This window comes from Mesoplodon bidens (genome assembly GCF_964165515.1).
Source record: "Mesoplodon bidens genome assembly, chromosome: 7".
NCBI lineage: Eukaryota > Metazoa > Chordata > Mammalia > Artiodactyla > Ziphiidae > Mesoplodon > Mesoplodon bidens.
In genome coordinates, this window is record NC_138164.1 from 112,232,191 (window position 1) to 112,248,971 (window position 16,781).

Genomic DNA, 16,781 nt, shown 5'->3' on the forward strand with positions numbered 1-16,781 from the left:
GGAGGGGTGCTGGGATCTATTAGTGATGTCTGCTGTGGGCACTGAAGGGGAGATCAGGGTACAGATGCTGACTCCACTGCAGGAAGTGATTTCAATCTTCCCCAGCTTGTCTGGGAAATGGGATGAGAGGAAAGCTTAACTAAAAAACGGCACTTCTAAAATGTCACGAAATCCAACTGCTTGAGGTTTTCTAACTGCTGGTAATGTTTTGTGTATCCAAGCACACTGAGTTTCTAATCCCGGAGTTTTTCTGAAATTGTGGGCATTCACCCAATATTCCTCAGGTTTTGGGGACTTTTGGAGGTAGACAGGACTCTCCCAGACCTGCCCCCCTGTGTAAGCTGCCTTCCTGGAGGGCTGGTTTTGGGTGGGGAGGCTCTCATGGAGCATGGTTTAGAAGTCGATACCCAGCGTGCCTCAGCAAGGCCCTGCTCTTCTGGGGACAAGGGTGAGGCCTGTCTGGTCAGCTGCTGTGCCTTCTGGCTGTATGTCCAGCCCCCACCCAGATCTGAGCGCCATCTAGTGGTGGATTCAGGTTCAGTTGACCTGACTCAGTGTAAGCTGGACCCCGTGATCCCCAGGGGATAGCTCCTTGCTTTTCCCAGGCCCCCTGGAGGCCTGCTTCCCCTGTGACCCGCCTGTGATCCGAGGCTGAGAGCCCGGCCTCACTGGGCTTCAAGCTTGTCCACCCAGAGTGAGCCTGGTTCTCGTGGGCGATGTGCCCTCTGCCCTGTCCTTGTGCCGGTCCCAGCTGAGGGTCCACCTCAGAGGGTCCACGTTCCATGTCTTGTGTGCAAAGAGGCCCCCTCTGATTATGCTGTCCTGTGGCAGATAATTCCGGACAGCCCACGCTGGGCTCTGGGAGTCGCGGGCTCTGCCCTCGGGGGGTGGGGGGGCACGACTGAAGCCGGTGCTGGTGCCTGCTGTGCCTTCTGAACACAAGCTGGGGCACCCGTCCCTGCGTCAGTTCCCTGTGTCAAGTGATGTCAGCCTCTGAGCCTTTGTCTGAAGGAGAAGGCTGAGCCGGGGCTCGGCTGCTCGTTAAGGGGGGCAGGGCTGGTGGGGGTCCCCCGGTTTGCAGTGCTCCCAGTGTCCTCTGTCCCCAGCCAGGCGCTCCGTGGAGCTCAGGAAGATATCACGGCCGCACCAAAGACGCGTTTGACAAAGAACACGTGCTCGCATGTCTCACTACACCCTTGAGGCCCTGGTGAGGTCTCCTGTTGTTTCCTGTGCTGCAGCGGCTCTGGTCACCCCCCAGCACTCTGGCTGAGTGCCAGGTGCAGGGGGCTCAGCCCTGTAGGACCCTGGGATTGCCCAGCACAGTGACAGGAGTTGAGGACACCGGGAGCTGCTGTGTCTGCCCTGATGAGGACAGAAGGAAGCAGGCTGGGAGGTGGCTGTGGCTGGAGGAGCCCTGGGGCCTGGGGTTAGGGTGTGAGGTGGGGCCTGTGTCGCCAGGGACTTGGGGAGCCCTGGGCTGGGTGTTGGCAGGAAGTAGGTTGGAGACAGATGGCCTGGTGCGGGGGGCAGGCCCGGGGGGAGGGGGAAGGGGTTGGCACCCACCTGGGAGCATGGCTGGAGCAGGAGGGCAGGGCTGTGGGGCAGCACAGGGGCACCGATGGGGCAGGGTGGTGTGGGTGCCCGTGGCCTGGACCTTGGGCCCGGGGCTGCCCACACCAGAGAGAAGCAGCTAAGATCCCGCATGCTGAAACTAAAACCGCGTGCCGCAACTAAGACCTGACGCAGCCGAATAAATAAAAAGAAAAGATGCCATAAGGTAGGCAAGGCACAACCTGGGAGAAGATATTTGTAACAGATATAACTGATGAAGGACTTGTATCTAGACCACATATAGAGCGCCTACAAATTAGCAAGGAAAAGACAAACAAACGAATGAAAAAAAAATGGGCTTGAACTGGCTTTTCACAGAAAAGCAAACTCCCAAGTCCAGCAAGTATGTGAAAAGATGCTCGATCTCACTAGTAATTAGGGACACGCAGGGTAAAACCACGTGGCAATAATTTCACTGTTACCACAAGGTCAGAATTGAAGAAGTCTAACCAACTGAATGATTAGAACTTTTATATATACTTGGAGGAAATTTAAATGGACTCAATCTCTCTGGAAAACAATTTGGCTTTATTTACTGTAGTTGAATATGACATACCTTCTTCTCCTGCAAGGTACACACTCAAGAGAACCCCCTGCCCACGTGTGCCAGGTGGTAAAATGTCTAAAAGAGCAAAGTGAGCCCTGCAGAGAGATGTCCCCAACAGAATGCACATACACTGAGGTTTATTCATGCAGTGGAATATTATGCAGCAGTGAACATGGATGATCTCCAGCCACAAACAACTACGTGACCAAGTCTTAGAAACACAATGTTGAGTGAACAAAGCAAGTTCCAGAAGACTCCGTGTGGCACCATATTATTTATAAAATTCAAAACCACAGTTAAGCCCTATAGTGTGGGCATGTACACATTGGCAGTAGGATTACTTAAAAGTGAAACACAGGGGCAGCCTGTAATCCAGCAGAGGGGTCAGCGCTGGGGAGACGGAGGCAGAGTGAGAAGGACCATCTGGGTGACACGGGTGTGTCATTAACTTTCTAATGGACACACATTTACATACAGTAAGTCCCCTACTAGTGAACCTCCAAGTTGCGAACTTTCGAAGATGCGAATGTGCGTTCACATGTCCAATCACGTGTTAGTTCACGTGTCTGGTGTACGTTGTCACGTGCATGCATCCTCTACAAGTGGCTGTGCTTTTGTGTACTTTATAGAGTACAGTAGTACAGTATTTTTATTTCAAGCCCAGGGCGTCCAGAAGCAAGGGTAAAAGCAGCGGTATATAGTCGACTGTGTTAGTTGGGTACCTAGGCTAACTTCGTTGGACTTAACGAACAAATTGGACTTACGAACGCGCTCTCGTAATGGAACTCGTTCGCATGTAGGGGACTTACCGTATATTCTTTTGTACATACCAAAATGTAATATATTAAAATACACTAACGGAAGAGCACAAGAGGAGGGGAGTTGAAGACACAGGATATGGGCAGCTCCCCCTGGGAGTTTTGTTGCCCAGGGGAGCAGAGACATGGGAGCGATGGTTGGAAGGCAGGGGGGTCCAGACAACGTCGGTTATTTACGTGGGAGAAATTGTGTGGACTATGGGGAAGATCCAGGGACTCAGGGGTGAGAAGGGGAGTGGCTGTAGCCTTGGCTTTGAGTGGGGGACAGGCGTGGCCCCCTGGACGAGGGCAGTGGGCAGCAGCAGGGGCATGGGGCAGGCTGGGGTGTTCTGTGCGCCCTAGAGGCAGCCAGCAGCATCTGTGTGTGGGGTTTCTGCCGGCCCCGCAGGCCCAGGTTCCTCGTGGGAGCAACAGCGGCCACCGAGGTCCCTTCCCGGGCTCCCTCCCACGTGCCGTCCCCCAGCCCTGGCAGCCGGGCAGGGTCCAGGCCCGGGGCCCGATCTGTCGGTGGAACCTCGGAGCAGAGTCCCAGCAGGCGGGTGTGGGTCTTTCACGTGGTCTCCTCCGAACCTTGTCTTTCACCAAAACAGCCAGGGTTTGGTTTCCTGCCTTGCTGATAATTGGTGGTTCTTATTAAAACGTGAGAACAATTCCTCGCTTAAAACAAAAAAGTGGAAGGCAGGCACGCTGTGCCACTCTTGAAAACCAACGAAGGGGGCGTGGGGCTCACAACGCCCCTCACGTCAAAGTGGCCGGCAGATGCTGCGTCCTCCCGGCCCTCTGCTCACGTTTGGCTGAGCTATTCTCCTGGGAAACAATCGGAGCCGCCCCAGGGCGGCCGGCCCACACCTGCGGGACCTGGGTGGCCCAGCTGCTGCCCTGGGTCCAACAGCAGTTGGCTAATCCGTGCCTGTGTCCCTGGTTCCAACAGCAGTTGGCTAATCCGTGCCTGGGCCCTGCAACACCTGTCGACAGGTGAGCCAGACCTGCCTGGCCTTTGCTTTTTCATCGCAGTTAATGGTCAGGAAGATGTGTGGGGATATGGGAGCTGCTGACACCAGAATCCACGGCCGAGGCCATTCTACAGCCGCACCCGTTGGTGAAGCCTGGTGCCGGCTGAGGGCTGAGCGTCCAGCAGGAGTCTCTGCCATTGGCGCTGACCTGCGGGAGCCTCAGAATCCCCTGGAGGAGGGCTTGTTAACACCAGTCCTGGGCCCCAACCACACCATCTTGGGGCCTGGGAACCTGCATTCCTAATAGTTCCCAGGTGATGCTGCTGCCGGTCCAGAGGCCACAGGTAGAGAACTTCCCACCCCTTCCCTTGTTTGCTTGCTTTTAGCACGTATGTAACGAGCACACATAGCTGCTGTTGGTAAATTTTTAAAAAGCACCGTTTTGGGAGGGGGCTGTGACAGAAAGGACCCCTTTCTGGGGGGTCAGAATTGCCCAAACTGTCCGCTCTGGGAAGAGGATTCAGGGAAAGATGTCAGCTCAGCAGGACGCACGTCTTGGTCAGCAGGGTCCAGGCAGACGGTGCCGCCCATCCTCGGCTCAGGGTCTGTGCCCTAACTGCGTGACTGGCCGTGGAGAGCCGGCTGGACCCTGAGGGCCCCCCCCCCAGTCTCGGGTGGGCTGGGTGTAGTGTGCTGGGACAGCACCAAGGGCCCCCGGGCTAGAAGTGGGGAGAGATGGGGGTCCAGCCACCCGCTCCCAGGTCCACAGTCCTGTGTTCTCACGCTGCCCCCCTGCACTCCCCCTGCCCACAGTGGGGTGTTTCCCTCCTCTGTCCCCACGGCCTGCGGTGCTTAGTGTGTAGCTGGCGCGCAGCCAACATCTGTGCGTGAAAGAGTCCGCAGCTATTCATACCATCTAAGGCAGGAGAGGACACGAGGAGTCCCGCGTCAAACACTAGCATTTGCTCTACAAATACGTCCTGGGGGCCACTATATACCAGAACACAAACGGAGCAGCAGGGAGCCTGGGCCAACCACACTCAAGCTGGCAGCCAACAAGAGAAGTGGGAGAGAGAAGTGAAAGGGGGTGAACACAGAAGAGGCGGGGCCCGGAGGAAGAGAAGGGACTGCAAACACACCTGAGGATCTGCTGCTGCTGCAGGCCAGCTCCGAGCTTCCTGGCAGCCTCTGGGAAAAGGGAAATGAGCCCCTACCCACAGCAGCCTCCCTAGCCTTGGTTTTGTCATCTGCATGTTTCAGGGCTCATCGTGGGGGCCCCACGAGGTAAGGATGTGAAAACTCCTCCTTTCAAGTCTGTGAAGCAGCGCACACAGAAGGTGTCAGCATTTTATTTCCTTTAAGGGAACCCTCAGGAGACTAATAGTTACAGTGATAATTAGGCACAATAAAAACCACGGTTTGAGTGCTTGCTCTCTGTAGGTGCTTTTCTGAGCACTTTACACTGGCTAGTTGAATCCTGAGAAGTCCCCAGCTGTGGCACCCCTGACAGGTGGGGAAACTGAGGCAACAGAGAGGTTGGGTAACTTGCTCATGGCCACACAGCTGGTGATGGCGATGCCTCCTCTCCTGGCCCAGGCTTGTCTCTGTTTCCATCCCCCTGTGCATCAGTGGGAGAATTCACAGAGCAAGCGCTGGAGCGTCAGGTGTAACTTGCGGGACTGGCAGAGTCACTGAGGCCCTGGTGGGCTCCGTGTGTCACCACAGGAGGTGGGAGGTGGCACGCACGATGAGGTGACCTTCAGGGCGCAGGCTGGGCTTCTTGTGACTTTCTCTCATCTTAGCCACTATCCAAAGTAGCCCAGGGCACCCGAAATCTAGGTCTGGGTCTGCACCCTGCCTTCTGCACGCCGGGATGCGTGGCTGGCCTTCCTGGGCACGGGTTCCCTCACTGGAAAAGGAGATGGGTAGGCGGCTGGAGAAATGACGTCTAGGAAGCCCTTGTGCTGGTTCAGGTGCAGTATTTGCACTTCAGACACGTGCAAATAGCACTTCTGAGCTCTTTGTAGGTGGGGGTCATTGTCCTCGTCTTGCAAGTGGGGAAACTGAGCCACAAGAGATGCAGGGGCCCAAGCCCACAGGCGGCAAGGCAGAGTATGAGCTCAGGGCTGTCTGGGAGGCCAGGTGCTCTCTCAGCCTGCTGTCCCCATGGCTGTGGCCATGAATTCCCCATGTGTTGGCTCCTGGGTTTCCAGCCCTTGGCTCCACCACAATGACTGTGGGTCTTAGTGGACCACTGGCTTCTCTGTACTCATGTCCTCAGCTGTCAACGGGCCACTCGGTGAGCACCTTGTCACCCTGAGCTTGGCAGTGGCTGAGGCAGGGAGGGTCTCTGGATGGGCCCCACCTGGAAGGGCTGAACCTTCTGTTGGGGATCCCCCTCCCCTCCCCCTGTCCAGTGCCGGGTACCCGGTGATACCTAGTGTATCACCTGTACTTGGCTGCTTAGGAGCATCCTCAGAGGCCCCGTCAGCCCCACCTCCTCCACCTGGGGACAGAGTCCAGGCCCCTGGGCTGGGTCACTGAGGCCAGTGGGCTCCCTCTGTCTGGGAGTTTCACCCGCCCCATCTGTGAGCTTTCACGAGCTCCCTTTCTCACTTAGGAGAAAGACAGGGTCCAGCCCTGGACACAGATGGGGTCGTGAGGCACACCCAGGGCACACGGTCAATTTAGCCTCTCCAAAATTTCACAGGTTCTTAACGTAAAACAAAAAAGAAATAGGACTTCCCTGGCGGTCCAGTGGTTCAGACTCTGTGCTTCCATTGCAGGGGGCACGGGTTTGATCCCTGGTCGGGGAAGATCCCGCATGCCGCGTGGTACGGCCAAAAAAAAAAGAAAAAGAAAAAACCAATCAACCAACCAACCAGAAAAAAAAAACCAAAAAGAAAGTAAAACTCTGGCTCTGATAGTTTCCGAAGTCCACACAGGTGTCCCACCATTCAAGGGAGGGAGGCACGGAGGACCTTGTGTCCGAGGATGTGGACGAGCACAGGCTCGCGTGACCTGCTTTCTCCTGCCCCACAGCACCACCTGGAGAAGTGCGCAGCAGAGGGAAGGGGGAGGGAGGAGGCTGGGGTGCTCCCAGCTCCACTGGCCATGTCCCGCGGTCCGTGCTGGAGCTCCGGTATGTGGTCACTGCTTTCTCCCGCCCCAGCTCTTCCTCCCTGATTTGCGGACGGAGGCCCCGCCCTGCAGTGGGGCTCAGGGGAGAGGAGGCTCCAGGTGAAGGACACGGTTTCCCGGGTGGATGAAGGCGCTACAAGTTCAGAGCTGACTCCTTGGGGCTCTGCTGGGTCCCTCCTACCCGTCCAGTGCCTCTTGTGACAGGTGCCATGCCTGTCCCTGGGGGTGACACTCGCCGCTGGAGACCCTTGTCCTCCCAGAGGTCCCTTTGGACAGGTCTTCAAACGGCTCCATCCCAGCATCCTCTCCCCTTCCCGCATCACCCACACCTGGCCCCAGGAAGCCTCAGGTGGTCCTGGCCCCGCTGACTGGAGTCTGCGGGTGCTGCCATGCTGCTTTGGCCTCGGTGCTTGGTCCCCAGTTGTGGGGTGCAGCCCTCCAGGGGACCCTGAGCCCAGTACAGGTGTGGTGGTGTCAGATATGGGGAAGGGGTGCAGCACAGCGGTGCAAATCCTACCTACTCCCCACTCTGGGTGCTTTCTAGTCTCAAGTGGACAAGGGGGCTTAGGAATCGGGGAGCTGGTTTTTATCCCTCTCCTCTGTCGATACTTTTTACGTCCAAAGGGCTCTGACCTTGGGATGTCACGCCTTTCGGGTGCAGGTGGAAACATCATCCGTAGCATCCCCCGCTGGTGTGTCTGCACAGAGGCAAACCCAGAAAGTCTCGGGCTGGTGGGTCTTTCCTCTGGATGGCGGCAACGTGAGAGATGTTTAAAGAAAGGACTGAATGCCCACCCTTCCCTCCATACTATGTCCTGATTGTGGAAAAAGGAGGGGCAAACTGCTTTAAAATGAACTAGAAAGTTCTAGATTGGACAGAGGGTTAAAGCCTATAGCCCTCGTGATGCCAGTGGCCCTTGGGCACCTGCCAAAAACATAACCTAAAAAACACGGTGCAAGGAAATGATATTGAAAAGTTGTCAACAAAACAGCAACAGACCCACACGTGGGACAGAGCAGACCCACAGCCTGTTTTGGGACATGGGCAACAGTGGCCACAGTGAGGAATGTGCCTGTGATTTCTGCTGATGACAGGCCGGTGGTCCTACCGTCACCCTGGCCTGTGGCCTGTGTTCATATAGAAGGGAATGACACAATGGGGTTTGATTTTTTTTTTTAATAAGAGTTATTTATTTGTCTTTGTTGCTGCGCGTGGGTTTTCTCCAGTTGCGGTGAGTGGGGGCTACTCTTCGTTGTGGTGCGCGGGCTTCTCATTGTGGTGGCTTCTCTCGTTGTGGAGCACGGGCTCTAGGCACGCAGGCTTCAGTAGCTGTGGCACGTGGGCTCAGTAGTTGTGGCGCACAGGCTTAGTTGCTCCACGGCATGTGGGATCTTCCCGGACCAGGGACTGAACCTGCATCCCCTGCGTTGGCAGGAGGATTCTTAACCACTGCGCCACCAGGGAAGCCCTCAGAGTTTGATTTTTCCCACGCACGCTCACAGGCGGAACCGTGGCAGGATTCTTCCCCGTGGTCGCTGAATTAGGATGGTGAAAGTAGCTCAGTTCTGATGTTGGCCGTGGCTGTGGGGGCCGTCCCAGCCCCCTCTGCCGGGAGGCCTCTCTGGTCCCCCCGCAGGAATGAACCCCCTCCCCAGTTCCTACTGCCCTGTCTCTCTGTTCCACCACTGACCCCACCCCTAAGTCACAGGTGGGTGTGGGCCTGGGAACGAGATGTCTCATGTCTCCTCAATCCCAATAAGTAAAATGAGTCCCAGTAAACGTGGCACCCAGTGCAACCCCAAGCAGGACTCTTGTGCGTATGGGTTAGTGAGGCAGGAAGGGATGTTTTCTGGTATCATTTAGGTGGTACCCAAACTTGAGCACATCTCAGGATGCTTGGAGGGCTTACGGAACACAACTTGCTGGGCTCCACTCTGGAGTTTCTGATTCAGCAGGCCTGGGGAGATCGGCCTGGGAATTTGCATTTCTAACCAGTTCCTAGGGGATGCTCTTGCTGCTGGCTAGGGGCAGGACTCTGGGAGCCACTGGGGGTGTTCCCTTCCCTGGCACCACTGTAGGGAAATCAATGGTGACCCCTCCCAAAATATATGTCCCAGTCCTTACCCCTGGTACCTGGGAAGGTGTGCTTATACGGAAATGGTCTTTGCAGATGTGCTTGTATTAAGGATCTTGAGATGAAGTCACCCTGGATTGAAGGTGGACCCTGAACAGGATGAGGTGTCTGTACAAGAAGAGGAGAGGATGCAGAGACACAGGGAGAAGAGGCCACGTGGTCACGGAAGCAAGGCTGGAGGGACGTGGCCACAAGCACAGGGATGCCTGGAGCCCCTGGAGGAAGGACCCTCCCCTAGATCCTTTGGGAGGAGCCCCCAAAGCGCCACTCGTGATACCTCGTCATGGCCACCCTAGGGCACTCACACAGCCCCTGACAGTGTGCGAAGCGGCTGCAGCTTTTCTTTTTTGCTAAGCTCGTTGAGACCTCAGATCACAGGCTCCAGGTGGCCCAGACCCGTCCAGTGGGGCCAGTGCTCAAGGGAAAAAAGGCAAAACAGATGATGTTCCGTCCTGTTTCCTGCTGTTCTTAGTGAGGTGACCCAAAGAAGCTTCTGGGACACATCTAGGCCCAAGCAGCCTGGGTCTGGCTCCAAGGGTAAGCCTGGGTGAGCTGGGAAGAAGATGCACGTTGTGACTTTTGGGGTCCAGGTACCACGGGAATAATCCAAACAGCCTGCCCTGGGCTCTAAGGCATGGGTCCACGTGTCAGGCCTGCGGCTGCGCGATGGAGGTGGACGTTCCAGCCACCCGTGGGCTACCAGCCATCCTAGTGTGGCCCCATAAGCCACAGGGTCTAGGGGACCTCCCAGGAGGCCCACTGACTGAGTGGGAGATTTGCTGACCCACGGCAGAGCACAGGTGACCATCTGGCTTGGAGGTCACACAGGCCAGGGCTTGACCCCAGCCCAGTAGGACCCTGCTCTGTGATGGGGCTCCTTCTCTCCTCTGGCCTTAGTTGCCCGGTGTGCGAGATAGGATGGAAGGGCTGCCTGTGAGCCTGGAGCGGGCACCTTGTCAATCCACCAGACACTTGGGTGACAGGAAATGCAGGTTCTTCCTGCTGCCCCTGCTGGCAGTGGGCTGGGGGTCCCACAGGTGATTTGCATACAGGTGGGGGCTGGAGACAGAGGCCCTGGGCATCCAGAGGCAAGGCCCGGTAGAGGGCCAGGTAGGACACGCCCGGAGACGCTCCCTGGCATGTGCGCAGTACCAGAGTTGGCCAGCAGAGGGCAGCAGAGCTCCAGCGACGGGGGTCCCCGGAGGCCTGGCCTAGACCACCCCCAGCCCCACCCCAACTCCAGCGCTGCCCGACTCAGCCCGGGGCCAGGTGCCCCAGTCTGGAACGTTCCCTCTTTCCTTCTCTGCAAAGGGTCTCCTCCTCCTGCAGCCTTCCTGGCTCCCAGGCCCGTGCTGGGAACGTCCTCTGGCGGGCATTACCTCCTTTAGGGCTCCCTTGTCGCTGCTTTAGCTGGTCTGAGGGACGCCAGGGGACCCGGGTGGTGGCAGTGATGTGTCTAGGCCGACAGTAAACACCTGCTGAATTGCAGGCTATGCGACGGAGGGCAATCTGGCCTGAAAGTGGGGGGATGGCGTGACCACGCTCGGCGGGTGGTGCCGTCTAGCCGCGAGGTGGTGGCCCAGGCCTCTCTGGCCGCAGGAACCCCTCTGGGTGGGTCTGGAGTGACCCCGGTGCCGGACCCGCCTGCCGGCTGCTGCGGTGGCACCGTGGAGCCCCGTCTCCCCCGCAGGGGCACCGGAGGTGTCCGCCTCAGCTGCCCGCAGGGAGAGTCTGGGTGCTGGGGGTGGAGAGTGAGGGCCCCTCTGTCGTGGCTGGAAAGACCTCGCGCTTCTATGGATGCTCGGTTCGTGCAGCCGTATTTCCCAGGATCCTGGGTCTCGGGTGGGCTCCCCCCGCCTCACCAGGTCTCTTCGGTGGGACCCTTCCCCACAGTGTCTTGAGTGTGGTATCTGTCTGTTGTTTGCCTTCCTTACCGGAATGTAAACTCCACAAGGGCGAGGACTTTACTGTATCCTCTGCCAAGTCCCCGGTGCCCAGAATACTGCTAGGCACGTAGTGGGTGCTGTGTAAGCATGTGTTGACTGAATGAATGAATGGCGGCCTGACCCCGTGCCCCGCCCTCAGGGCTGCCCCATCCCACTTCTGAGCAGCCGCGGGGCTGGGTGGAGGGGGGCGAGGTGAGGTGAGAGGACGAAGCCCCCTGCTTGCACCCCGTTGTCCTGCCCGGGTCCCCCACTGTGGGAGGTGTGGCCACCTGGCCCGGGTGGGGTCAGGCGGGGTCAGGCGGGGAGAGGTCCCTGGTCGTCTGCCAGGGCTGTGTGTCCTGTGCTCAGATGTGGGATCTGCTGTGCCTCTCGCTGGAGAGGCTTGTTGTCACCTGGACCGGGGCCGAGTCACACCTGGTTGGCAGAGGGACTCAAGTCTGTCTACTCTGGGCCCAGAGGCCCCTGGGGGCTGACTGTCTCTGGCCCAACTCCTGTTCCTGCCCCCTGGAGCGAAAGATGGGGCTCCGTGAGGTGGGCCCAGGCCCTGGAGGCGTGGCTCCGTGGCGCCTGGGAGGTACCAGGATGTAGCTAGGACGATGGACCACGAGGAAACAAGGGGACAGATCCCAACTCTTCTCTGTCCAGCCCCAGAGGCTGGAAGAGGTTCTGGCTCGCCATCTGTGCTCCAGGGAAATCAACACGGAGGGGAGTGAAGGGGACCCGAGCTCACATCCTTGGAAAAACGGTTAAATAAACCTCTGGGGGCTCGGCCAGCATCAGGGCACACGGGTGCCTGCCAAGGGCGTCTCTCTTTGCCCCCAGAGGCTCATGCGTCCTCATTTCTGTCTTATAGAGGAGGGAACTGGGGCTGAGAACATTCCAGAACACCTCCCCCCAACATCCACACCCCACCCACTGTGTGTGCCTGGCTGGCTGCTTCCGGAAACCAAAGTGTTGGCCGCTTATGTTGGGGATTGTCCAGGGTTAGAGGTCACCCCAGTGAGACTGATTTTAGCTCAGAAAGAGGGGGGTACTGTTACCGTCAGAGGTGTCCAGAGGTGTCGTGGGGTGAGGGGCTTGAGGGAAACGGGCCGAGTCCCTTCCAGAGCCCGACGCGCGCTGGCAGGGGCAAGAGACTGGCCGGCACTGGGGCCTCGAGGAGGGTTTCGCAGGACTGGGAGACCCCGCTCTGGGACGGCTCTCACCCTGATCAGATGCCTTTGGCACTGTTTTGAGACACGAGGAACGTGTTTGGGGGCGCTTGGGACCGGATGGCCCCGCTCTCCACCGGGTACGTAATTCTGCCGCATAACTAAAGGGCAGTGACTGCTTGACCACATGGCCGCGAAGGTGTGCAGGACATATCTCTGCCCCTGCCTGTCGGGTGGACCGCAGCAGGGGAGGGGGGCTGGGCGTGGGGGTGAGGCCACCCAGGCTGGAGAAGGGCCCCTCCTGGGTCCTGGTGGGAGGATCGGCCATCCTTCGTGGCCTGGGACCCGTGCTCCTTAGGGGAGAGTTCTGGCACCTGTTTCTCTTTTTCCAGAACCAAGCTCACCCACATCGCCACTCAACTGGTAACGTGGCAGGAAGAGAAAGGTCACGTGGCAGCACGGAAGCTGACCTGCATGACTCCTCCTCCCGGAACACAGGGCGCTGGGGTGAAGTACTACCTTCCTGGGAGGCTGGAGCAAAGCACCACAACTGGGTGGCTTTAAACAACAGAGGTTTCTCTTCTCACAGCCTGGAGGCCGGAAGTCCTAGGTCAAGGTGTTGTGGTGGCCACTCTCCCTCCGAGGGCGCTGAGGGATGATCCTCCCTGCCTTCTCTAGCTTCTGGGGCCCCACCAGCAATCCTTGGCTTGTGGCTGCATCCCCCTAACCTCTGCCTTGTCTTCACGTGGGTGTCCCTCTGTCTGTGTTCCCTCTTCTTTTTTTTTTTTGTTTTTGTTTGCGGTATGTGGGCCTCTCACTGCTGTGGCCTCTCCCGTTGTGGAGCACAGGCTCCGGACACGCAGGCTCAGCGGCCATGGCTCATGGGCCCAGCCGCTCTGCGGCATGTAGGATCTTCCCGGACCGGGGCACGAACCAGTGTCCCCTGCATCGGCAGGCGGACTCTCAACCACAGCGCCACCAGGGAAGCCCTGTGTTCTCTCTTCTGATAAGGATGCTACTCATTGGCTTTAGGGCCCACCCTAACCCAGCTGAGCTCATCTTAGTTACATCCACCAAGGCCCTGTTTTCAAATAAGGTCACGTGCTGCGGTTCCGGGGTTGGGGGATGTGAATGAACCCAGCAGAACTTCCAGTGGCTGCATGCTGGGCACAAGGGGACTCAACGTGGAGGGGCTGCAGGAATCAGGGCTGGAGTTTGGTGCCCAGTTTGGGTTCCAATGCCGGCCTTGCCGTTTGGTAGCTGTTTGGTCTTGGTGAGTTACTGAGCCTGCTTGGCCTCAGTGTCTGTATCTGTAAAATGGGTCTGCTGACGTCACCACCACACTGACGTCAGTGCCTGATTCTCTGAAGGAAATGGAGAGGACAGAGAAGAGACGGTTACTGTGGGACCAGGAGCAGCGTCCTCGGGAACGGCCACGGGTCCCGTCCTGCCGCCCGGTGGCTGCACAAACCCCTTGTACCTCGGTTGTCTTATCTGCAGGATGGGATAACGATCGTGCCCACCTGGCTGGCCTGCAGTGAGGATGGACCAGAGACCAGCAGGAAGCCCCCTCCTCGCCATGGCCCCCAGTGCCTGGCCCAGGGTCGGCGCTCAGCACAGACCAGCCTCGCTGAGTGTGTGGCTTGGGTCCCGGCCCCTGGAGGTGGTTGAGGGGAGTCTCGCGTACCTTGTCTCTCTCCTGAATGCTTTGGTCCAGCATAGGTTTTATTGGCATTATTAATGGTGAGTGCCAACAGGACGAACCCAGGAAACTATTATAATTATCAGACACCTTTAGAGATGAGTTGTCCTAGAAGGGTGGCACAGGTGACGTTGGGAGTGGGAAATGCAGGCTTTCTCGGAATCAGCGACATCCCAGAGTCTTTCCTCGGATGCTGGGCTGCTAGGACACTGGGCCGTGCGGTGTCCACCAGCAGAAGACAAATGCAGGCAGTGTGACCACCAGGCTGCCAGCACCCCTGCCGCATGGCGAAAAGCATGCAGCTGTTTGCACCTAGTCTCCTTGTTCAGAAACGGGGCCCCGTGGAGAGGAGTTCACTTTTTGTTGGTTTTACGGTACCCCTCTTGCCTGCATGACCGTCTTTCCTTCTCGATGCCGACGCCACGTCAGCCAGCAGGGTCTCCCTTCCCTCTGGCTTCACACCCCCTCGCTCCGGGCTTCTCTGCCAAATAGCTAATGATCCCACCCAGAGTGGGGTGCTGGGAAAGCTCCTGTTTGAGGGGGCCCCGCCGTGGATCTTGTGTGACGGGGGGTTGCATGGGTCCGGGGGACCCCACCCCCGTGTGGTCATCTGGGTCAGACAACCCTTGCCTCGCCGGCCCCTGGTGCCCTGCGGCTCGCTCACCTGGCCCAGAGAAGCGGGGACAAGCAGGAGAGGGGCTTTGGATCTCAGGACGGCTGGTACTCTTGCCAAGAGCCCCAGACGGCTCTGCCTGGCTTGAGCCCAAGCCAGCCTCTCAAAGGGCAGCTCCTTCGAGAGACGTTTGGGAAACACCTTTGACAAATGGCTTTGTGCAGAGGCCTGGAGGGCTGTGGACCCAGCCCCAGGGCTCCTCCTTGGCTACCAGCCTGGGTCCCAGGATGCAGGGCCATCTGGCAGGTTCAGAACCTGCGCCAGGCCCCGACATTCCTGTGTGGCGGCCCCAAGGCCCCCCACCGTGTGCAGCCACTGCCCATCTATGCCAGCCAGAGCCCTCTGGAGCTTTAGTGCACTTGGGGTGGGAGGGGGCTGGGCTTCCCTGGCGGCAACCTGGAAACGTGTGTGAAAACCAAAAGAAATACCACCACCTGCTCCGGGGCAGCGAGGCTCCATCGGGCCACTTACGGGCTCTCAGAGTCTGGGCCGCGGATGGGGCCTTAAGTTATTTGTGTCCCGTTCAGCCAGGCTGGCAGTGGTTAATAAGACAATCGCAAATGTTTCCTTGTAAGCTGGCTTTAAGGAAACGTTTGCGCACGGAGCACTTTCCCACAGCCCGGGGACAATGTGCTGTCCCTTGCCAAGGATCCCTTTTGCCATCCTCAACTTTCCTGTGGCTGGAGGTGGGCCTGGAGCCCTGCCAGAGCCGCTCTGCCAAGCCGCCTGCATCGATCATTATCAGGAAGTGTTTGATTAATATCTGACGTTGAGAGAGGCCGGCGCTCGGCTGTCGGGAGCATCCCACGGCCGACGAGCTGGCGCTCGGAGGCCCCGCCCTGTGTGCAGGGTCTGGGGGGACCACCGGCTGGCAGGTGGCATGAGTGACCATGGGTGTGTGAACTGGCCGCCCGGCCCAGCTCCCAGCCCTTTGAAGCATTTCCAGGTCGCCCGGCTCGGTACACCCCGTGCGGAGCTGTGCATTTCCAGTCCATCCAGATCCACAAAGCAAACCAAACTGTCCAGTTCCCCCGAGGCCGGCTGGCCTGGCCTCCAAGGGAGGCCTCTGTGGGAAGGTGCCCCTGGGCGGTTCTCTGAGCCTGTGTGAGCCTCCTGCCCGCCCCGCCCGTGGACACAGGCATCCTTCTCACCATCATCCTGCCTGGGGCCACTCGGAGGCCACAGCTACCGGGCCAGCCCTTGCTCACCAATGGGACAGCAACAGCATCTGGCTATGAGGGGCCCGGCCACAGAAAGACGGGGGGACGGCAGCCAGCGGTGATGGGATTTTCAAGGACCGCAGCCCCTGGGCGGCAGAAGGGGGACCCCATGGATGGTTCAAAGGGCGGGTCCAGGCGGAGGGGAAGGAGGGGACGTGTGGCTGGGGAGGGGGTACAGGGAGGCCTGGCGGCTGATGCCCAGGGAATGAGCTGTCTGCTCAGTGAAGCTGATGAGTGGTGGGTGGTGTCTCAGGTGAGTGGGTTTCCAGACAGGCAAGCCCCGCACGTTCTTGGAACAGGAGAACTTTAACGTAGGAAGGGCCTTTGGGGACCTCTGCCTCAGATCTCTGATATTGGGGAAGCCAAGACCCGGGGACGCAGGGAGCAGCCCAGGGCACACCACCTGGGAGGCACCCCTGGCTCCCATGCCAAGAGCTCATTTGGGAGGGTCCTCAGGCCCCTTACAGTGGGTGCCTCAGGGCCTGGGATACTGTGTTTGTGCTGGAACTTCAAGGAAGGCCCTGCCATTGACACTGCAAGTGTTTGCTGAGCCCGGGGTTGGCTAAGCACCACATCAGCACCGCACCCTCCTGGGATGCTGTGGTGAACATGACAGGTGCGACCCCTGCCCGGATGCTGCTCTGGGCAACTCGGTTTCTTCCACATCAGGTCACATCCAGGGGACAGGGTTCCTGCGGTCCCCACGCCTCAGCCCTGTGGGAGGGTCACACCTGGTCACGCTCACCTTCCCCATTGGGGCTTTTTTTTTGTGATACGTGGGCCTCTCACTGTTGTGGTCTCTCCCGTTGCGGAGCACAGGCTCCGGATGCGCAGGCTCAGCAGCCATGGCTCACGGGCCCAGCTGCTCCGCGGCACATGGGATC